Raw genomic sequence first — 25,077 nt, forward strand, 5'->3', positions numbered from 1 at the left:
TTGAACACACTGATTAGAGTTCATTTTTGAGTGATTTTTACAACAAACGGTATATTGTCATCAGACTACAAATGTTCTGGAAAGCCAAACATATAACACAGGTTAGCTTTAAGGGCTATGAGAGTGGGTCCACAGTCAGTTGCCTGTGCTAGAACAACAGCATAATTGGAAATGTGTTGACAACAGTGAAGAACCATCAATGGGGACAAATGTCTGCAGTAGTCTAACCATTGGGAACAGGCAGAGAGAGGACAAGGAGGGCATGTAATAGGTCTCTTTCACTTAGACAAATGAGTTAAATTTTGACAGGAATAACAAGTCTGGCATGCAATGGTACCTCTGAATCATAAATAAAGTCTTTACATTGTGCCTAGTATTTTTATTGGTGGATGTGTTATATCTGGTATGATAATGGATCTAGGCAGCAATGGTGGCAATCCATATCTCTCATCAGAGAATTGTCCTTATTCTTGGCATCTGTATAGTGACTCAAACAGTTGAATCAGCAGCCATAATTTGTTTCCACAGTCCAGATAGATTTACTTTTTATCTGCCAGTCTATAGATTTCCAAATAGCAGTCCAAACAGCTAGGCCATTGGCAACAGTCCAAGAGTCAATAAAACTATAACAAGGTTTATCAAGGGGAATATTGGTCAAAGCTATGAGAACAGCCTTGATTTCTGCCTACATACTTTAACAATTGTGTCTACTTTCATTTCTGGATGGCTGCTGATAAGCCACAATGGCCCAGTGACACCATTCGTTTCCAGATTAGCTGAGACTTCAGTAAACTAACAAGGCCCAGCTAATCAGGGAAACCTCTATGAATCAGAGTCCCCAGTGAGTGGTCAGTGTTGTTGCAAACAGCAGAATGTGAATAAATGTATTTCAGAAATACCTATTCAGTGTTCTTATTTAAAACCGAGGTGCTATAGGATACGTGTCAGCTCTTAAATATACCATTTCTATTTGATAAGTGAGGCTTTTGAGGCACTTTCAGTTTTGTTATAGTTACTGAGTCTGAGTTGACTCACACAAAATGAGAATATCAGATGGGTGAATTACATAGGTTTCATGAATAAGACATTAAATTTCAGTAAGAGTCCAGTAGCAATGTGCTCTTCAAATGGGTTTTTCCTGGTAGCTGTGTCAGAGAGGTGATGCATACCATCCCCGAAAGGGCTCTTCTGAGTAGGGCTGCATCCCTTCCCCCGAGGCTCCAAATATCAAAGCATCAGTCACAGAGGAATTTGACTCAAAAGAATCTTAAAGTTGTGTGGACTGAAAAGTAGTAGTACTTCTCTACCTATACCTCTTTCCAACCTATAGATTCCCCCCTAGCATGGAGGGGACAGAGGTGTACAAGCATATAACAAATGTATTCCAGCTACACTTTCAGATGTAGATTCAACAATAGCACACCATTTGGCCCGAAAGAAGTTACCCACTAGGTCATGTCAGTGTCCCTTTCCCAATGTAAACTTTGTCCAAACTCAGTCAGTTTATGGTCATTAGGAAAGAAAAGAAAAAGACTCTCAATAGGTTAGTAATAATGGTATTTAGAATTTGAAATAATTGATAATTGTTTATACTTTAGTAAATTATATTAGAGAATTACTTTTTAAAATAAAAAGTAATCAAATTTCAGGATGCCTGGGTGGCTCAGTCCATTAAGCATCCGACTTTGGGTCATGTTATGATCTCACGGTTCATGAGTTTGAGCCCCACATTGGGCTCTGTGCTGACAGCTCAGAGCCTGGAGCCTGCTTTGGATTCTGTCTCTCTCTCTCCCTCTCTCTCTCTCTGCCCCTCCCATTCTCTCTCTCTCTCTCAAAAATAAAATAAACATTAAAAAAAATTTTAAATAAAATCAAATTGCATATAAAATATATGAATAGGCTAAACAGCAAATTTTAAAAAGAGAATGAATTCTACAATGAGAGTGTTTTACAAACTGCTATTTTTAGAGACAGCACTGTTTTTCAGTTCTAAGGAGGGAAATATTAAAAGAACATGTAAATGTACTTGTAATAATGTACTTGTATAAAGTACATGTAATGTACTTTATAATGATAGGTACAATATATCAAATCTACAGATAACTTGGTGGAATTTTAGTTGTTTCTTCTGGTCCTTATCTTCTAACCATATTAGTTTTCTTTATTATTTTCTCTCTTTTTTTTTTAATTTTTTTTAACGTTTATTTTTGAGACAGGGAGAGACACAGCATGAATGGGGAGGGTCAGAGAGAGGGAGACACAGAATCTGAAGCAGGATCCAGGCTCTGAGCTGTCAGCACAGAGCCCGACGCGGGGCTAGAACTCACGAACTGCGAGATCATGACCTGAGCCGAAGTCGGCCACTTAACCGACTGAGCCACCCAGGCGCCCCTCTTTATTATTTTCATACTAAAAATAGTGTACGAAAGGAGAACTTTGATATTGTCAATATTGGCAATATTGTCAAAAAATTAGAGAAAAAGGTAAAAGCAATTAATTATTCTCTAGAATTTGAGAGAGAATAGTCATGGCTTTAATAATCACAGAGATAATTTGTCATAAATATTTCCTATTCTTTGAGTAGTCACTTGGTATGTTTCATAAACCATTTTCAAATGCTACTCAATTATTTGTTCTTTCCCTTAATACTCATTTTACTCTCCAATATGAGGTGTAGAAATAATCTTTAAGTTCTCAAATTTAATATTCAAGACTCTAAATAGAGGGTTTTGAAGCAAACATTAAATAAGGATTGATAATTCGTGACAAGTATGAAATTATTTTTCTTTCAAATTAAGCAGTTTGTAATCTGTGCAAATATTAATTTCATAAGACCTAACTTTACAATGTGGTAATGTTTTGCTTTTTTTTTTTTTCCACAATAAAAAATCTGGAAGATTTAGTTTAGTGTTGAGTGGTTTGGTTAAAAATTTCATTTAGGAATTTGAGTACATAGTTAAAATTAGCCAGCAGTGTAATGCATACATTAGTACAAGGAGCTTACATTAAATAAATGCAAATTCTATTCAGAACAAGGGACTATTTCTTTGTCCCTATTATTTCTTACTGAAGAATACAAAAAATAAAAAGCATTCCAAACCTGGGGTGGCTGGCTGGCTCAGTCAGTGGAACATGTGACTCTTGATCTCAGGGTTGTGAGTTCAATCCCCGTGTGGGGTGTGGAGATTGCTTAGTTAGAAAAATAAAAATTTTCTTAAAAAGCACTCCAAACCAAATGGCTTAAAACAATTTTATCTAACTTTGTATGATTCTGGGGACTTACAGTTTCAGCAAAGGATTCTTGCTCCAAATTCTTCATCTAACTGTATCAGGTGGTGTTGAGGCTGCAGTCATTAATGACCCAGGCAGGGTAGATTTCCAAGTAGTTTCATGCTCACAGATATAGCTGACAGTTGATACCAGATATTACTGGGAGTTTAGCTGGAGTTTTCAAAAAGAACACCTACACGTGGTTGTTTCTTCATGTGGCTTGGATTTCTTCAGCATAGCAGTGAAGTTTTGAGAGGGAACATTCCACTAAGGAGCATCCTAAGGAACATCCTAAGAAGAGCATTCTGAGGGGCTTGAGTAGAAACTATCACGTTTCTTAGGATCTGTTCTCAGAAGTTCCAGAATATCACTTCTGTACAGTATGTAAGTAAAGAAAATCAGTAAAGATGGCCAAAATTCAATGGGAATTAACCTCCACTTCCTCCTGGGAGGAATAGTAAGGGATGTGTAGACATCTTGATCTCTTACAATCTCCAGTGATTTTTCAGAAAATGTTTTCAGTACTGATTCTGCTAAACTAATTTTCAAAAAGTTCAATATGAAAATGAGAAAAGAATACCTTACAGTTCTTGGGATTATATTATATATTAGTTCTTTCACTTGAAGGAAATGTGAATACAATATTTTCATTATATTCATCATATGAGGTTCTTCTGTGGAGGAAGATTAACATATTTGTTTTGTTTTATTCTGGAATTCAGGGAGGAGCTAAAATTTAAATTTAAAGTAATTATACCTCATTTAGCTAAGAAGAAATTATAATAATTAGAGCTTTCCAAACTGTTTCAGGATTTGTCTTTTATTAATACTTGCAAGTATCCAAATAAAATTTGAGTTATCATCTGTTAATAAGATAATGGAAGTTTATTAGATAACTTTACAAATTTATACTATTCATATGTACTCATAACTACAGTAAAATGGTGAACTGCAGAAATATATATATATATATATATATGTATATATGTATACCACTTTTTTTCACTTAAGATTTGTTTTTTTATAAAGTTAGACATTTTAAAAACATTAAAAATGTTTCCCCAAGTTTCTTTGATACATTTTGGGAAACAAGTTGTAATAATCTCTCTGGGTAATTTTAGATTTGAATTAGTGAACAGTAGATAATCTAATTTTAAGTTGATATAACAGAGGAGTACTAATGTTTATCATTGGAACAATTACTTCTTACAGCTAGATGATTTTGCCTTTGGACTTTTAAAAACCCATTTTATTATTAAAGAAGATTTTAACATGTGAATTTGATAGCTAATATGACAGAAAATGTGCCCTTAAAAATTGGAACAGATAAATTAATCACTTGTGTAGATTCACTTTTATGCTTTATTAAAAATTAATAGTCATTAAGATAGTTCTAGATGGTTTATAGGGATGACCTCCACAAAGACCTCCAAAAATTCTAACTTCTATAAAATAAATGAGAAAAATAGCCAAACCTTTTTAAAAAGCCAAAATCAGTTTTTTTAGACCTCTATAAATTAGCCAAAGGCATGCAAGAATCTGGTGAGCATTTATTCAAGAAAAACAAAAATAAATTGAAAAAGGTACACTAAAAGTATCTGTTTAATGCAAAAGAAAGCAGTAATATAAAAACAGAGGACCCAAAAAAAGTAATACAAATACAAAACAAATTGTAAATTCAGAGACATAACTCCTACCATATCAGCTATTATGCTCAATGAAAGTGGATTCGAAATTTCACTCAACAGGGAAAGATTGATATAAATGTCTAAAAAATTGTGATTCAACTATGTGCTGTCTATAAGAGACACCCTTTAGATTCAAAGACACAAGTTGGTTGAAGTAAATGTAAAATGAATAGGAAGAAAATGGATCGATTCTTTTGGAATGGATTGGAAAGATATACATGCAAACAGTAATCAAAAGAGAGCTGGATTGTATATACTAATGTCAGATAAAGAAGACTTTAGTACAAAATTATAACTGGAAACAAAAGGACATTTTCTAAAGTTATGAAGGTACTAATGTATCAGGAAGACATAAAATTTTAAATATACATGCACCTAACAGCAATACAAAAGCAGGAATTAATAGAATAGAAAAATAGATACTATAGTAATAATAGTTGGAGAACTCAATGCCCCACTTTCCATAATGACTGGAACAAACTAATCAAAAGATCAATAAAGAAACAGAGGATTTAAATAATACCATAAGCCAATGGGCCTACAACTATAAAACACTCAACCTTTAACAGCAAAATGTACATTCTTCTCAAGTGCACATGTATTTCCAGGCTAGACCATATGCTAGACTATAAATCATATTTTAATATTTTAGAAGTGTTTGAATCATACAAAATATCTTCTCCAACTATAATATAATGAAATCAGTAAACAATAATGAAAAATAATTTGGGAAATTAAAAACAGGGTGAAATAAAAAAAAATATATATATATATACTCCTAAATAACCAATGAATCAAAAAAGAAATCACAAGAGAATTTAAATAATACTTAGAGATAAGTGAAAAATGAAAGACAACATACCACAATTTATGGAGTACAGCATTAAAGGTTTATATTACTTGTAAAACTCTATATTTACAACGGGAAAAATATCAAATACCAACCAAAGTTTCTATTTTGAGAAATTAGGGGGAAAAAAACTGAAATCAAAACAAGCAGAAAGAAGGAAATTATAATAAAGAGTAGGACAGAAATAAATGAAATAGAGGATAGACACAATAGACACAATATTGTTCTCTAAACAATAGAGAAAAACCAATGAAACCAAAAGCATGCTCCTTGAAAAGATCAACACAATTGACAAATATTAGTTGACCATCCAAAAGAAAAATTAGAGAACAATCAAATTACTAAGAACAAGGTTGAAAGAACATTATTACAGATCTTACAGAAATATAAAGATGATGACAATGGAATGAATGCCATGAAAAATTTAATACAAAAGTAGATAACCTTAATGAGATGAACAGATGTCTATTAAGACTACCAACACTTACGCAAGAAGAAATTGAAAATATGAATAGACCTGTAAATTAAAAGAGATTGAATTAGTAACACAAAAGGAAATCTTTAAAAACAGAGTAGCCTAGGACAAGATATCTTCACTGTGAATTTTAAAAATGTTTAATGAATAATTAATACCAACCTTTCACAAACCTTTCCAAAAAGTTTCCAAACAGGAAACATTTTCCAACTAAGTCTATGAAGACTATATTATGCTGATACCAAAACCAGACAAAGATATCCAAAGAAAAAAAATACAGAAATCAATAATGTGATGAATACTGTATAAATGTTTTGTTCATGTAAGAATCTTAACCCATTCAAGTCTATCAGCACTTATTTCACCTAAAAGGTTATAAGGATAGCCTTTTAATACCATATATGTGTTATTTATGTGTATGTGTATATGTATATATAGTACTACATACATATAGTATTATATATATAGTATTTATGCAAATATATATAATAAAATAAATAGTAATATATTATTATATTTATTTTATAAATATATTAAATATGTTACAATTTATTAAATTTAATAAATGATAAATACATTAGTGTATATACATATATAAATACAGTATTTTATGCTATTTTCCACAGTTTTCTTGACCTTGAAATTAGAAGGTTAATAGTTTAAAAATGACTTTAAAAACAAGAGACCTATTTAAATTCAGATATCACTAAGTTTCTCCAGTGATTCCTTCTATATTCAATGTCTGTTCATCAGACAATCTCTTTCTGAATATATACACATAATGGCAATATTTATAGTAGCCTTAATTTACTATTTGGTTATTTTAACACTCTTAAGACCTGAAGAATCAAAGTAAAATATTAGGGCATTTAGATAAGAAATGATCATTACCTTTGAAGTCAGACATACCAGGATTACTTCCTGGCTTTATTCCTTGATATCTGTGTGATTGAGTTAATTATTTAAATTTTTTCACTGCAGTTTCTACACCTGTAACATGGGTATAAGAATATCTACTTCATATGATTGTTTTGAGCAGTAAAATAAATGAGATTGAGAGGTACTTGCATGCCTGTCAAAGGTGAAGACTTAATAAGCAATAGTATACCAACATAAAAATGTTTTGTTGGTAAATGGTTTATTTTACAGAATTACTTTGAGAACCACTTATTTAGGCAGTTTCTTGGCTTGCTAAAAATCCACATTCTTATCCCAACCTATGGAAATTCTGATTCAAATAGAAAAGGAGTAAAGTAGGGGTGCCTGGGTGGCTCAGTTGGGTATGCCTCCGACTCTTGATTTCAGCTCAGGTCATGATCTCACAGTTGCTGGGTTCAAGCCCTGTATTGGACTTTGTGCTGACAGTGAGGGGCCTGCTTGGGATTCTCTTTCTCTCTGCCTCTTTCTGCCCCTCCCCTGCTCACGCTGTGTCTGTCTCTCTCAAAATAAACAAACTTAAAAAAAAGAAAAGGAATAGAAAAGAGACATATATATTTTGAAGAAGTATCTCTGAAATTATTTGTATGTTAATGGTAACACAATTCTTATTTTTTTGTGGACTAAAAATTATCTTTCTAGAGAGCCATAAATAAACTTTGGTTCAAGTCATGATCTTGTGGTTCATTTAGTTCTAGCCCTGTGTCAGGCTCTCTGCTGACAGCTCAGAGCCTGGAGCCTGCTAGGATTCTGTGTTTCCCTCTCTTCTGCCCCTCCCCCACTCGTGCTCTGTCTCTCTGTCTCAAAAATAAATAAACATTTAAAAAATTAAAAAAAGAAAATGTTATATCACAGTGCTTCATTCAGCTGTTATATGGAAAAGGACCACTATTTTATAGTATTGAATGTATTCATTTACATGACTTGATCATCAGTGAATTCCTTTAGAATGGTAGTTCAGAAATCCTGGAGCACCTAGCTTTTACTTAGCAGTACAAAGTTATCAACATGATTCTTTGGGCATCTGAATTTTTAATAAACTGTCCACTGAATTTTTTTGAACACACCAATATTTACAAACCACAAACTTAGATATGACACCATCTCAACAATATTTATAAAATAAGGTCATGTTTACCTTGCATATATGTGAAACTTTATACTAAATCTTGCTCTTCACAAATTAAAGAGAATTAGCAAATCTTTAAATCAAGAATAATCAGATTGAAATTTATTTTGTTGCCAAGAAATTGACTGACACAGAACTTTGCATTGGTATTTTAAGATCATAAGACAGTTGTCATCTTTTTAAAATTAGCATAAGAAACTCAGCAATATACTGTAGTTCTTTATAAGCAATTTCAAGGGGATTACTATCGAAATTCAATTTTAAAATGACTCTGTTAACATATTAATGAAAGGATTTCAATTTATTCCACCTAACTAGGTCAGAAACAGTAGTAGGATATTAAATTCAGGAATTGTAATAATATTTTATAATGCTTTATTTTTCAAAGCACTGTGTGCCAAATTAAACCTTGGAAGAAAGTTGATGAACCATTTGATTCTATAATTATTGACTTGGCCATGGGCAAGCTGCTTACTGTAGATAGTTATGACAGAAAGTTGATTGCCCAGCTGTTGCTGGCACATAAAGGGACTATTTAACTGAGCAATAGTTTTAACCCTCACCCCAGGTTCTTTATTCTCAACATTTATGATAGTTTGGTGATTTTTTTTTTGCTTTTTTTTCAAGATGTCCATCAGGAAATCCTTAAATAGTGAATGCAACTACTTCAAAATGAGAAGTACAGATTATGTAAAACCTGTTATTATAATAATTTATATTTTTAAAGTATCAAATTATCAAAAATGATTGACTCGTATGTCCAGGAGCTGATAAGCAATCATGATATAAGTAATTGAAGTAAATAAGTGTTACTTGAATTTTCTTTATTTTCATGAGTAAACTATAAATGTGATATAATAGTAATCATACTAATATGCTTATATTCTCAAGTAACATTAAATTTTGATGAAATAGGAATTAAATCTGAAATATTATATCTAATAGAGGAGCTTGACAATTGTGTAGCATTATTGAATTTAAAAGTCTACTTTATGTTATATTATGACTTATTTATCATGAAATTATTAATTTAGGATACCTTTTATATTTGATTGTTTTAGTTAACTTTCTGTGTAACTAAATTATCCCAAATCTACTAGTTTTAAACAGTGTATTTGACTTTACATTTAGTGAGTTGGTAATTTGCTTTGGAACAGCTGGGTAGTTCTACACATCTCAGCTGGATCACTGCTGTCAGCTGAGGAAGAAGGCACTGGTTGTTCTAGGAAAACCTCAGCATATTCAGAATCATTTTTGTTCCATGATGTTTCCCATTGGCCAGCTGGCTAGCTTCTTCATATGGTGCCATATTTCCCAAGATCAACAAGTGAACCTGCCCTAAAGCGCAAGCATTTTTAAGCCTCTACTTGTGTTACATTTGCTTATTACCCTATTGGTAAAGCGTGTAACATGGCCAGTCTTAAAGTCATTATGAGAACTTATTACTGAAGGGCATGAACAAGGGAGAGGAAACTTTTGTAGCCATCTTTACAAACTTCTAAACAGTCTACCTTCTGGCTATCAATTATTCACAATATTTACACATAAAATATCCTCAGTGCCATTCTAGGATCTCCACAGATTGAATATAATCATTGTATCAGCCTCGAAGTCCAGGATTTCATGAGCTTTAATTATATATTGAGGAAGTTTCTTTTTTTTTAATTTTTTTAAATGTTTACTTATTTTTGACAGAGAGAGAGAGACAGAGCATGAGCGGGGGAGGAGCAGAGAGAGAGGGAGACACAGAATCCAAAGCAGGCTCCAGGCTCTGAGCTGTCAGCCCAGAGCCCGACGCGGGGCTCGAACTCACAGACCACAAGATCATGACCTGAGCCAAAGTCGGACGCTCAACCAACTGAGCCACCCAGGCGCCCCTATATTGAGGAAGTTTCTTGAATTCAGAAACTGCTGAACTAAAAAGATGTTTTCTGCCTCTGACTTGCCCAACATACAATGTTGAGACAGAAGATTACCTGCTGTGGCCATTTCTATTCCCATAACTGTTGCTAAGCCTTAGCATTCTGAAATTGAGCTGGACACAAATCTCAAAGGCTACCTTCTCTGGTAGTAAATGATAAATCTTCATTAGGCCCAGATTTTGCTACCTGGAAGTAGCTCGTCTATCAGGTTTTCTCTAGTTTTCTCTAGGGATATTCCCCCATTCAACATTCTTTGAGTCTCTTGGCTTTGCCCTCAGATTTATTGACTGTTTCTTCTAAGCCTCCCTCTATGTTCTCCAAATGCTCCATATTTGCAGCTAGATAGGTCTATGCAGCTAGATAGCTCTGCCACTGTGCTTTCTGCTTATACACAGTTGGCGGCCTGGTAGCCTCTTCATAGCTTAACTCATACCCTTTTAGCTCAAGCTGTTGGTCCTTTTGCTAATTCAACTTATATTTAAATCAATAAATTAACATTGCATGGCTTAAAATTTTGTTCAGCAGCCCTTCAATTTTAAGTGTCACTTTTTTAGGTTATCTCTTCTGTGTAATAAAATGCCACAAAATGAAGGTTTTTTTTTTTGTTTGTTTTTAAATAACAACTACTAATTACATCATAAATCACAGGTTAGCAGTTTGGGGTGGGCTCAGCTGGGCGATTCTTCTGTTCATCTCAGCTGGGATCACTCATACGTCTTTAATCAGTTAACCAGTTGGCTAGTGTGCTGGTTGATCCAATGGAGACCTCAGCTGATGTAGCTCATATATTCTCCAGATGTTATCTTCCCTTCCAGAACACTAACCCAGGCTTGTTTACAAGGTAATGGAATTTTCTGTCTCAAGTTTAGTTTTTCATATCAAATCTGGAGATGAACTGTGAGGTACAAGATATTTATTTGTGACCACCACCTGTAAAAAGAAGCCAAAATAAACATATTTGGAAAAAGAAGTCAAACTGTGAAACAACTCTAGTGAATCCTTGTTCCCATCCATCTTGGAATTCTAGAGTGAATATCAGAAAGGCTTTACCTCCAGCAATATGAATCTTTGAGGTAGACTCTGAGGGAGGTGATAACTGTAGGTTTTCTGCTAACTGCACTTCCTGAAGTTGGGCAGTGAGTTCTTTCTCGAAGGAGGGTCTGGGAGATATTTCTCTAACTAAAGAAACCAGGAAACCAGTCCCAGCATTTCACTTTTGCCAATGTCTCATTGATCAAAGAAAATAATATAACCAAGTGATGCACTAACAAAGGATATGGCCACAAAGAAAGGATGGATTTGAGGCAGTTTTTGCATCTACCATATTATGATTCTAGTATAGTGATGCTCTTGTAGTAGCAGCATAAAAAAAGCAACAAACATATTTCTGCCTCTTCCTGTTGAAAATTAACTAATTCTCCCTTAAACATCACTTTAAAAGAAACCTAGAAGTAAGAAATACAGTTGAGAAAGTGGAAGAGTAAATTATAAAGAACAAAAAAACAGGTTACTCATAACAGTATTTTCGTGTAGCAGGAGAATAATACGATACTTTCTCACAGAATTTAAAGAGCTTAGGAGAATATGCCTCACTAACATATGTTTTAGATGTTCAAATATTTTGGATTAGCAATTACAATGTTTTTTTTTCTTATGATGTGAAGATCATTTAGAGTTGAATATGACCTAAATGTATTTTCCTTCTCAGGATTGACATTTTCAATTTGGCTTCTATTTATTTTTCTCTTTCCAAACAAGAGAGCTTCTAAATTCTTGACAGAAGGCTCTGAAGACAGAAGCAGCTTATCTTCCCTTCTGTTTATGAAACTTTTTGAGAAATGTATTCATGAGTTGGCAGAGACAGAGCCCACACAACCTGGCATAGCTGATTATCATGTCTTAGCAAATGAAGAGGGCCCTAAGGCATTAAGAACCTTCAACCATTAATAGTGGTTTTCCCACAGGGTAGTTACATAAAATGACAGTCTGGCAAAGGTGGCACATCTTGCTTATCCCTCCACTGATTGCTTCTGAAATTTCATTAAATGTACAAAGTATTCTCATTTACTCACCGTTACATTGAAAGTTCCAGGATTTCATTTTATATATAAAAATTATAGTTTGGGCTGATGATAACATGTTTTTCATTATAACACAAGTAATAAAATTATATCCTTTGGTTTCTAGCTTGGGAAAAAATTGTGAAATGAGTGACATTGTTCCCTGAAAGTATCAGCCATTTGGATGACTGTAATTTTTCTTACAATAATGTCCTATAACTAATATAAATGTTATCATTCATCAGTAATATAGGGCATTGATTGCAAATTGTTTGCAGCCTCATTGTGTAGAGACTGCAGATATTTCCGATTTTTGTATATGATTCTCATGGAAAATGAAACTATTGCATGAGAAGCAACATAATGACTCTGATATAGAAACTGGTGTTTGAGTGTTAGCCAATTTAGGAAAACTGTTAGAGGGTTTGCATGACATATCATCTTTAAATGTTTTGTTTTGATTCAGTAGCAATTTTGGACAGACCTAATATTCTTATGAGTTGCCTCAGACATATGAACATATCCTAATGCATTCATCCATCATATCTTTATAAGTACAAACTCTTTTGGAATGGCTTTAGGCATAGAAACCAAAGAGAACTAATGAAATCATTACCAGAGTTGGTTGGGTAGGTTGGATAACAGAATCTGGTTTCAAGTTGTCTGTTGCTTAGATAAATTAAAGACAGGCCCCAAACATAAAATACTTATGTACAAGGTGGGAGAAGTACAGCATTCTGTAGCAGATATAAAATAGGTGCATTTGATATATTTAAATACTCCGTGTATTAACTGAAATGTAAAATAAAACTGTAAGGTAGAAATAAGAACATGATCTGAATATCTATGAGCTGAACATCTGTTGTATGAGCTCTTTATATATTTTTGATTTTAACCCCTGATCAGATACGTGACTTGCCAATATTGTCTCCCATTCAGTAGGTTGCATTTTCTTGTGCTATGCAGAAACTTTAGTATTACATAGTCCCACCTGTTTATTTTTGCTTTTGTTCCCTTTGCTTTTTGAGTCAGATCCAAAAATCTGCCACGACTTTTACCAAGAGATTATAGCCTATGTTTTCATCTAGGTTTTCAGCAGGTCTTACATTCAAGTTTTTAATCCAGTTTGAGTTAGTTTCTGTGTCTTGTGTAAGATAGTGGTTTAGCTTCATTTTTTTTGCATGTGACTGTCCATTTTTCTTAGCATCTTTATTGAAGAGACCATCGTTTCCCAATTGGCTATATATTTGGCTCCTGTGCATAAGTAAATAAATTATTTACACATGGATTTATTTCCGGGCTTTCTATAGTGTTCCATTGATCTACGTCTCTGTTTTTATGTCAATCCCATACTGTTTTGATTATTAGGCCTTTGTAATACCATTTGAAGTCAGAGTCATGCCTTCACCTTTTTTTTTTTTTCCAAGGTTGCTTTGGATATTCAGGGTAATTTGTGGTCCATACAAATGTTAGGGCTGTGTGTTCTATTTCTTTGAAAAGTGCCATTGTCATTTTGATAGAGATTCCATCAAATCTGTAGATTGCTCTGGGTAGGATGTGCAGTTTAACAATATAAATTCTTCCATTCCTTGAGCATGAAATATCTTTTCATTTATTTTGTCATCTTCAAATTCTTTCATCAATGAGCTACAGCTTTTAGAGTACAGGTTTTTCACCTCTTTGTAAATGTATTTCCAGATATTTTGTTCCTTTTTATGCAATTGTAAATGAGATTGTTTACTTAATTTCTGTTTCTGGTAGTTAATTGTTAGCATATATAAATACAACCAATTTTTGTATATTTTGGGCCCTGAAAATTTACTGTATTTATCAATTCTAAGAGCTTTTTGGTGGAGCTGTTAGGGTTTTCTATATATAAAATTATGTATGAGCAAATAGTGAGAATTTTACCTCTTCCTTTCCAGTTTGGGTATTTTGTTTGTTTTCTAATTGCTTTGACTAGGACTTCAAACACTATGTTGAATAAAAGTGGCCATAGTGGCCATTCTTGTCTTATTTCTAACCTTAGAGGAAAAAGTATTCAGTTTTTTTCACTATTGAGTATGGTGTTAGGTGTGGGCTTGTCATATATGGTATTCATCGTGTTGAGATATACACCCTCTAAGAACCGGCTTTGTTGAGAGTTTTAACAGGAATGGGTATTGTATTTTGTCAAATGCATTTTCAGTGTTTTCTGAGAGGATTATATGATTTTTATTCTTCTTTGTTATTTTAATTTGTTACATTGATTTGCAAATATGGAATCATCCTTGCATCTCTGAAATAGATACACTTGATTGTGGTGACTGATGTTTTTAATGTATTGTTGAATTCAGTTTGCTAATATTTTGTTGATATTTTTATACATCTAAATTTATCAGGACTATTGGACTGTAATTTTCCTTCTTTGTAATGTCTTTATCTGGTTTGGTATCAGGGTAATGATGGTCTCACAGAATGAATCTGGAAGTTTTCCTTCCTCTTCCCCTCCTCCCCATCCTCTGTCATCATTGTCATTGTCACCATCCTCATCATCTTCTTCTTTCCTCCTTCTCTTCCCCCTCCTCCTCCCCCTTCCCTTCTGCCCCCCTCCCCCTCCTCCTTTTCCTCCTCCTCCTCTTTCTTCTACTTCTTCAGAATAGGTTGAAAAAATAGGAATCAGCTATTCGTATGTTGAGTAGAATTTACCTCTGAAGCAATCTAGTCCTGGATTTTTCTTTGTTGGGATTACTGATTTAATTTCATTACTGATAATCAGGCTGTTCAAATTTTCTATTTCTTCTTGATTCAGTTTTGAAATATGGTATGTTTCTAGGGATTTACCTGTTTCTTCTAGGTTCTCCAATTTGTTGGTATATAATTTTTTATTATGTCACAATCCTTTGTATTTCTGTGGACTCAGATGTGATTTCTCTTCTTTCATTTCTGATTTTATTTATTTAGGTCTTCTCTTTTTTTCGTGATGAGCTTTCATAAATTCTGTTTATTGTGTCAAAGAACCAGCTCTTGGTTTCGTTGATATTTACTATTGTTTTTTTTTAAGTCTGTATTTTATTTATTTCTACTCTAGTCTTTCTTATTTTCTTCCCTCCACTAATTTTGAGCTTTGTTTGTTCCTCTTTTTGTATTTCCTTTGGGTATAAGATTAAACTGTTTAAGATTTTTATAGTATTCTGAGGTAGGCCTACATTTCTGTATACTTCCCTATCAGAACTGCTTTTGCTTGGTTCCTCACTCCTCAGGGGGAAGCTCCATATTTGTGAGTTCCCTTTATATCATAGATTACCATACCAGGGGTGAGATTTTTTTACAAGACTGTATCTCTGTCTCTCCTAACCATTTTCATGTGACTCTTTTGCCCTTTGTTTTGGAGGAGCTGTTCAGCTAATTTTCAGGTCTTATTTAGGAGGGAGTGTTCTGTATGTGTGTCCATGAGAAGAAATAAGTTCAGTATTTTCCCACGCTGGCATCTTGAATCCCAGCCTGTTATCCAGAGTTCTTAAAATGTGTTTGGTATTTGCAGTGTGTGTGTGTGTGTGTGTGTGTGTGTGTGTATTTATACAATTGCCGAACATGTTTTAAGAACTTTAGAAGAGAATAGTTAATATAGGCATACACACATACAGTAAATGTATATACACACACATATATAATGCAATGATAGGGTTTTCAATGTATGTAGATGTAATATATAATTTAAATATAGCTTAAAGTGAGGGAGGGTAAAGGGAACTGTAAAATTCATAAAATTTCACTTGAAGTACAAAATTGTTGATTTTAAATGGCTTATGAAAAATTAAGTATGAATTTTAAATCCTGGGGTGACAAGTAAAACATTATTCAAAGAGGTATGGTCAAAATCACAAAAGCTAAATTAAACTTCAACATAAAAATATTCAAATAACCCAAAATAAAAGGGAAAAATAGAAACAAAGGAACTACCAAGAAGGAAAAATAAGAAAAAACATACAAGGAAAAAATAGTACTTATCATATCAATACTAATCAATAATTACATTAGTGTAAATGATCTAAAAGCACCAATTTTAAACGACATGAATTGTCAAAGCATGTTAAGAAAATATGACTCAACTATATGCTATCTTCAAGAAACTTCAAAAATAATGATAGAGGTACATTAATATTAAAAACAATGGAAAGAGTTACGTCATACAAAATCTAATCAAAGCTTGAGTAGCTATATTAATATCTGAAATAGATCTCAAAAGAAGGAAAATTACTGACAATGAAAAGATGAGTATATTGATAAAAGGGTCAGTTCACCAAAGCGAAATAACAAGCTTTAATATTTATATGTCTAAAGATAGAACTTCAAAATACACAAAGCAAAAACTGAAAGAAATATAAGAAGAAATATATGAATCCACACTTATAGTTGAAGTCTTTAACATTTTCCTGTTATTAATAGAATTAGTAAATGAACAATCAAAAAAGATAGAGAGGATTGAATAAAACACCCATCAAGCAGCTGGATCCAGTTGACATTTATAAAACACTCCATCTAATAATAGACAACACATATTCTTTTCTTTTCAAGTGCACTTGGAACACTTATAATAGGCCATGAAATAAAATTTAAACACATTTAAAACATTTGTAGTAATACAAACTATTTTCTTTTACCATAATGAAATTAAAATAGGAACCAATAATAAAATATAACAGGAAACTCAAGGAATACTTCAAAATATACAAAGCAAAACTGAAAGAACTGGAAGGAGAAATGTATGTGTCCACAATTACATTGGGTCTTCAACATTTCTCTATAAATAATAGAGCTAGTAAAGAGAAAATCAGATTGTTCTGCTTGATTTAAGGATTGGAGCACAGGAAGCCTACACATCCATGCCTGTATCTGCCACCTCTCATTATGTCACATCATTTTTTTAAAGACTTTAAATTCTATAAGAAAGAAAGAAAGAAAGACAGAAAGAAAGAAAAAAAGAAAGAAAGAAGGAAAGAATAAAATAAATAAAAACATTTATTTCCATCATTATCCAGATATGCCGTATTATTCCCATCTCAGTTAAAAAAAAATACTTGCTTGTCCTCACCTCACTCTAGAAACTACTACGTTTTCCCCTTTTCCAGTAAAACCCCAGAAAGAGTTTTCTGTGTTCTCCGTCTTCAGTAGTACTCCTGATGTTACATATTGAACACACTTTAATCAGACTTAAATCCCCATAATTCCACAAAAATTGCAGTTCTCAAGGTCAACATAGACCTCCAATCACTTAATCCAACTGTGATTCTTACTTGCTGCTCATCTCCCTTTCTTGTTGGCAGCATTTGACAATGCTGACCATTCTCTCCTGAAGTGTTTTCTAATTCTGCATCCTCCCATCTCACTGGCTGCTTCTTCTTTTCCCCCGTTTCTAGTCCATATCAGATGACTAACCTGTGAACAAGGAAAGACTCTCCTCCCCCAATATCTGATGTTTTTAAATTTTCTCAATTTGCACATATTCTAATTGCTCTGGCCAGCAAACCAACAACAAGAAACATGGTTCTATCTTGAATGTCTCTGGCTCATCTTTCAAGTGAAATTCGTTAACAAATCCAGTTTGAAATTCATTCCGATTCAGATAACATTTGAATAACTACTGTTTAGCCTGTGTTCATGGCACTATCATCTTCACTTAGATTTTTGCGTTAGCCTCCTTTGAGTTCCTTCCTTTTATCTTTGTTTTTGCATCCACCCACTACATTTTCCTCATTTTACCCTGAGAGTGATCTTTCTTTTTTTTTTAACTTTTATTTTTGAGAGAGACAGAGACAGAGTGTAAGCAGGGGTGGGGCAGAGAGAAAGGGAGACAGAATCCAGAACAGGCTTCAGGCTCTGAGCTGTCAGCACAGGGCCCAACACAGGGCTTGAACTCACAGACTGTGAATTCATGACCTGAGCTGAAGTCAGACGCTTAGCCGACTGAGCCACCCAGGTGCCCCATACCCTGAGAGTGATCTTTCAAAAATTGAAGCTGGATTGTATCATGTCACTGTGGTTCTCTTCTAACAATAAAAGCTAAAGAACTTCCATGTCCAGTCAAGGCTCTACATGATCCTCCCCATCCTGATAAGCTATCCGCAGTTCCTTCTCCTAGCTCACTCACCAGTACCATTTCAGCTACACTGGTCATACTCTTCTTTCAATGCATCAAGAATGTTCCTGCCTCGCATCCTTTGTAACTGCTTATCTTTCATCCCACTGAGCTTTATTTCACTTGCAGTCCTATTAAAAACACTATCTGTCATCACTCTATGACCCTTAACCTTAACCTGTTTTTCCCCCTCATTCTTAGTACTTTATACCACTTACCATTTTATTTATTTATTTATTTATTTATTTATTTATTTATTTATCTGTTTTCTTCCAGTAGAACTGAAGCATTATAAAAATAAGGACTTTTTCTTTTTTTCTGTTTTATTTATTTTTTTGAGATAGAATTGACATACAACATTATATTAAATTCAGGTGTACAACATAATTCCATATTTGTATATATTACAAAATGATCACAATAAATTTGGTTAACATTCATCACCATACATAGTTACATTTTTTTTCCTTGTGATAACTTAGCATCTTTCAAATATACAATTCAGTACTATATTATCAACTGTAATCACTATGCTGCATATTATATTTCTGGGGCTTATTTATTTTATAACTAGAAGTTTATACTTTGACCATATCTCTTTTTTGTTGTTGTTGTTATCTATAGTATCCCTATTATTGAAAGTATAGACTGGCATGTAATAGGTATTCAGTGGATATTTGACATGTGAATAGCAGTGTATAAAGGTAACCAAAGTGCCTGAAACTTAGCGAATGATCAGAAGCAATAGCAGATTACATACAGAAGAAGAACAAAGGCAATAAGAAGCCACTCATGATTTGAAGAAGACACATGACATTAACTGTGTTAAAGTGGTAAGTGATCATTTTGTATGCTGTGGGAAGAATGGATTTTAGGAGAAACAGATTGGAAAAAAGTGAAGAGCCTAGTGAAGGGTCTAACTAAGAGAATATTGGCCTAGATACGCATAATAATAGATTCCACCATTGACAACACAGTGGATAGCAGTGCAATTCACTGAAAACAGAGATGTCCTCAGGCATCTGAGAAGGCAGTTTAATAAGGGCATAAAGATCAATGCTGGAGATATCCATGTGGGAAGCTACAGTGTGGTGTCTAAAAGAATCAGGTAAGATTATTTAAAGAGTATAGATAAGTACATGAAACAATACAACAAATAAATTTAGGTATTTGAAAGGGGCCCAAAAAACCACAACAGCAAGAACAAAAGGACTAGCCAACAGTATAAAAATGTAAGCCAGTGGTATGACGGCATTAGCTAGAGGTATTGAAGAGGAGAGTGAGGAGAGTGGCAAGTCAATAGAAGCCAGTAGAATAGAAAGTGTTTCAAGATGGAGAAGAGTAGTTCCAGAGACAAAATATGTTGGTTAAGAACATTGACGCAGCTATTTGATAAGCAATGTGAAATTTCATAAAGTTTGTAGAATTCATTCCATAATAGCAGCAATGACATGGTCCAAACCAGTGTATTATACTTTGGAATGCATTCACTTTTATGAAAGAAAATAAAGTAACCAAGCTAATATATTCTAGTGGTCAACACAGATATTAAGTAATTGATTGCAAATAAATCATTTTATAATTTCTATTTTTCAAAGATGTCATTATACAATTATTTGACCTGGCAATCTTCATTCAAGGAATGGATTCTACAGATACATTTGTACATAGAAAATATATACAAGGTTATTTCTTGCACCCTCATTGATTGCATCACTATGTCTGATAGCAAAATAATATTGAAACAAGATGTTCATCCGCTGGAGACTGGGTGAATAAGTTATGTTATGTCAATAAAGCTTGCATGTATAAAATATGAATGAGGAGTGTGTTTATGCACAGATGTTAACTGGCCAATATGATACACAGATATAAATTTATTAAATATATATGATATAAAAAAGAGTATTGAATATTGTTAATAATATAACATCATTAGTGTAAAAAGCAGAAAAAAAGAGTACATGTTTTGATTTGAATATGTGTAACATTTTTTAGAATTTTTGTCAAAATGCTGTTCTTTTTTCTTTTTTTGATTTACATCTGGATACAGGACTAATTATTTGAGGGCACAAAGATGGAGACTAGACTTTTACAGTATATTGTTTTATAAATTTTAATTTTGAAAACATAAGACATATCACAATATACATACAAAATAAACTTTTTAAAATTATAATTTTGAGAAGGGGGTGCAGAGTACTTTGTATTCATTTCCTTTTGTTGTTGTTTATTTTGTTTTTATTTCTTCCATCAGCAATCTAAATTATTGGAGACAATACGAGGCAGTACACCCTTGTGGAAGGTAGACAGAAACCCCCTGTCATGAATCCTTCTAATTATATCCTCTTCCCCTACCTCATCATTACAGATTGTTTGTAGTGAATCTCTGGTCACTGATACTGATGGAAGTGTATCATACCCTTAAGGGGGAAAAATACAATAGATAGGGTCAGAAACATGTTTAGAATAAAATACAAATCGCTTCCTAGAGAGAAGTCAATATTAGTTACTGTTAAATAAATTATATATTCTGAAGGTTATTATTTTGCTTTGTATTGAACTCTGTCCTTAGGCAGTGTTAAGTCTTAGAATTCATTTTGCCTGTGGATAATTTAAGTACCTCACATTGCTTAGTTTGTTGTTATGTAAATATGTAGATAAATAAATTCAGAAGTATTAAGTGCAACATAAACCTAGTAGCTCTACACATTTAGCAAATTTTAAATGTTGTCTGAAGGATTCAGAAAACTATATCTTACATTTAAAGTATGTATTTTCTAAATGAGTATAGATTTTCTACTTGATATATGAGCAATCAATAGTTGATAGCTCTCTTCACAGAGTGGTTGGAAGAAACATAAGATTGAGTTTTGAGCTTCTGGGTGTGGAAGTGGTCCATTAGGACAAAGACCCCCAAATGAAAGTATCAATCAAATCTTCATTCATTTACTGCAGTCGTGTAAGCAAGAACAACAATGTTTTATTTTTCCCCATGGACCACTATTAGGAGAGTGTCAATCATATGACATGTAGTACAAATGGGAGTAATCTCACTGCTGAAGAGCCTTGAATGAGAAGCTCCTGCCATTTCATAGACACAGGGTCTCTCAAGGAAGGAAAGAGAAAAGGGCTAGTAGTGGAAAAGCACTGAGTCAGAGTGGAGAAATATCTTAGTGAAAACCCTGCCCAAAAGGTGTAAGGAGGAGCTCCTAAAAAGGGTTTCAGCCTGACTTCCATCCCCTCCACCAGGAAGCCTCTGAGTGGAGAAGCTTGGGCTAGGGATAGAGACATGTTTGTGAACATGGGAGGCCATGGAGGAGGAGGGGATTGGGGCTGGGTCCTAGTCTGCACTTCCTTCTAAAAAACTGTAATGCCCTGGATGGGCACTAAGTCTTGTGTGGGGAAGGCTGCTTTCTGCTTTAAGACTTGCTAAGCAAAGCCTTGTGATCTTCTATAGTTGGGCTTGAAAGATTTGTATGTAGGACTTGGGCCTGGAACTGGACTCTTTAATAAGCTATATAACCATATTTCTGAAACTATAAAACATTATTTTTATTTCAGTCATACATATTAGTAATGCAATTAAAAACATAATACCCAACTAATATTTCCTTATACAGAGAAAATAACCCTACAAAATATTTAAACCTAAGAAAAATGTTATTTTACCCTTGCTTTAACCTCCTTTTATAAGTGACTACTAGAAAGATTTTAATAGTACCCAGCAAATAAATTGTCAATACGATAATAATGTTAAAGAGTTAGACATGATAATTTTATACTGATTAAAATGCAGAGGAAACTTTTCTCAGTTGGGAACAATGAGGTTTGGTTGGTGATTTGACATCCAAATTTTCTGGGAAATTTGAAGTGACTCTATGAGCAGGTGTATATTATGGCATTTAAGATTTTAAGTACTTTTAATATAATTTTGTTTTGATTGACTTAATCTTCACTGTATTATGGAGGTCTGATTCTAGTTGGAAATAGTGTTTGGCCTCCTCAAACAGCAGCAGATGCACTATTTGCATAAGTAGGATGCTTTATGTGGGCTTGTATTTTTTGATGCCTCTAGATTTATGACACCAAATAATGTTGTATGCAGATGGCGGAAAATCTGATGATGTAATGGATGTCAGTTAAAAAAAGAAAAGATTTAGTTTCCTTTAAAAATAGTAAATGTTTTTACAGTTGTTCTGGTATACTTTTGGATATATGAATTGATCGTTTCATTCATGGATATATAAATCTCAAGTAGAAAAAATTTTAAGTAAATAAGTGTCTTTAATATTTGGAAATAGTTTGCTTCCTTATTCCTAATTTTATTCCATTTCAATAATATGTTTGAACTCTTTAGTAAATATGTATTACTTTTTACTAAGGTTATGAATATTATCTGTCAACCCTATAATTATATATCAATTTAAATAATTTAAAGTAAGCATAATGACATACTTAAAAATTTTAGAATGTATAATAATTATATACTTTTTGGTATGAAAATGCTTTCAGTGTAAAAAAAAGTTGGGGAGTGAGTTCCCATTTTAAATATGATAGCCATTTATTTTATGAATGTTCAACTCATTTAATTCTAATATTTCAGTTGGAAACATGAAACATAGTGCAATGAGCATTAGTGTTCACTCAGGTATTTTTGGGTTCAAATCTGTGTCCTATACATATATTGCTAGACAGACACAAATTAATAAGCTCATTTTCCTCAGTGACATTTAAGTGAGTAATAAAACCACCACATAACAATGATGAACTATTTTAATTATATATTTATTTATATATGTGTATGCATTTATATGCAGTAATATATGTATATGTATATTCACATATTAAACACACACACACACACACACACACACACACACACACGTGTATGTATCCCTGGTACTGAATGTGCAAATAAAACTGACAACCCTTCTTCAAGAAGGTAATGGAGACAAAGACAAAGTAGGTGGACATGTAGGGTATTATGGAGAACAGATGAGAGGCAATCTGAGCTGAGTGAAGTATTTGGGGGAAACATGAGGATTGGATATAGCTAAAATCCAGTAGAATTTATACAAATTTCTGGAACAAGTAGAATTTCTGGAAACAGGTAACAAGTTAGGAATAAAATTTAAAATATTTGTTCTTCCTATCCAGGAGCATGGAATATTTTTCTTTTTTTGTGTCTTCTTCAATTTCTTTTGTAAACTTTCTATAAACTTTCATAAACTTTCTATAGTTTTCAGTGTATAGATTGAAAAATCCAAAGAGGTATCTTTGGTTAGATTTATTCTTAAGTATTTTGTGGTTTTTGGTGCAATTGCAAATGGTATCGATTCCTTGATTTCTCTTTCTGCTGCTTCATTATTGGTGTATAGGAATGCAACCAATTTCTGTGCATTGATTTTGTATCCTGCCACTTTGCTAAATTCATGGATCAGTTCTAGCAGTTTTCTGGTGGAATCTTTGGGTTTTCCATATAGAGTATCACTACATCTGTGAAGAGTGAAAGTTTGACCTCCTCCTGGCCAGTTTGGATGCCTTTTATTTCTTTGTCTTGTCTGATTGCTGAGGCTAAGACTTCCAATACTATGTTGAATAACAGTGGTGAGTGTGGGCATCCCTGTCTTGTTCCTGATCTTAGGGGCAAAGCTCTCAGTATATACTGGATACCAGTATATTCGCACACACACACCATGGAGTGTTACTCAGCAATCAAAAAGAATGAAATCTTGCCATTTGCAACTACGTGGATGGAATTAGAGGGTATTATGCTAAGTGAAATTAGTCAGAGAAAGACAAATATCATATGACTTCACTCATATTGAGCACTCTCGTATACAAAACAGATGAACAAAAAGGAAGGGAAGCAAAAATAATATAAAAACAGGGAGGGGGACAAAACATAAGAGACTCTTAAACAAACAGAGGGTTACTGGAGGGGTTGTGGGAGTGGAGATGGGCTCAATGGGTAAGGGGCATTAAGGAATCTACTCCTGAAATCATTGTTGCACTATATGCTAACTAACTTGAATGTAAGTTAAAAAAAGAAAAGAAACAGAAAAAAAAACATGCTGCTTGCAATTTAACAACAACAAAAAGAATAAATTAAAAATAAAGACTATGGCAAAAGGGAATATAGTCCACTTATACAGGAAGCATAAAGACACAGAAGAATGAAACAAGATTGTACAATGGGAAAGCAGTTTCTCTTTATTGTTGATGATGATTAAGTAAGCAATAAAGAGGTAAGATGAAGGTATAGATGAGGGACTGATTTAGAGTGTCATGCAAGAGACTTTGGACTTTGTTTGGCAGGACAATTACTATATTACTCAAATGATTATTTTTTCTTAAAAAGTTACTTCCAGAAGCTAGGTGGGTAATGGATTTGATGGGTTAAGTTTGGAAGCAGGAAAATGGATTTGTTGATTATTATCATTTTTAGCAAAGGGGTGATAGAATTCTGAACAAAATATAATGCAGATGGAAGGTAGAAAAAGAAAAGCATAAAAATATAAATTATCTTAAAGTTGTTTTTTAAATGTATCTCAGTTTTAAAATCTCACATTCTATATATTTTTATACTCTAAACAGCAAACGCAGTGATGTTTTGCATTTCTACA

This window comes from Panthera pardus, unplaced genomic scaffold, assembly GCF_024362965.1.
Source record: "Panthera pardus isolate Hobbes unplaced genomic scaffold, ASM2436296v1 HiC_scaffold_13, whole genome shotgun sequence".
NCBI classification, from domain to species: domain Eukaryota; kingdom Metazoa; phylum Chordata; class Mammalia; order Carnivora; family Felidae; genus Panthera; species Panthera pardus.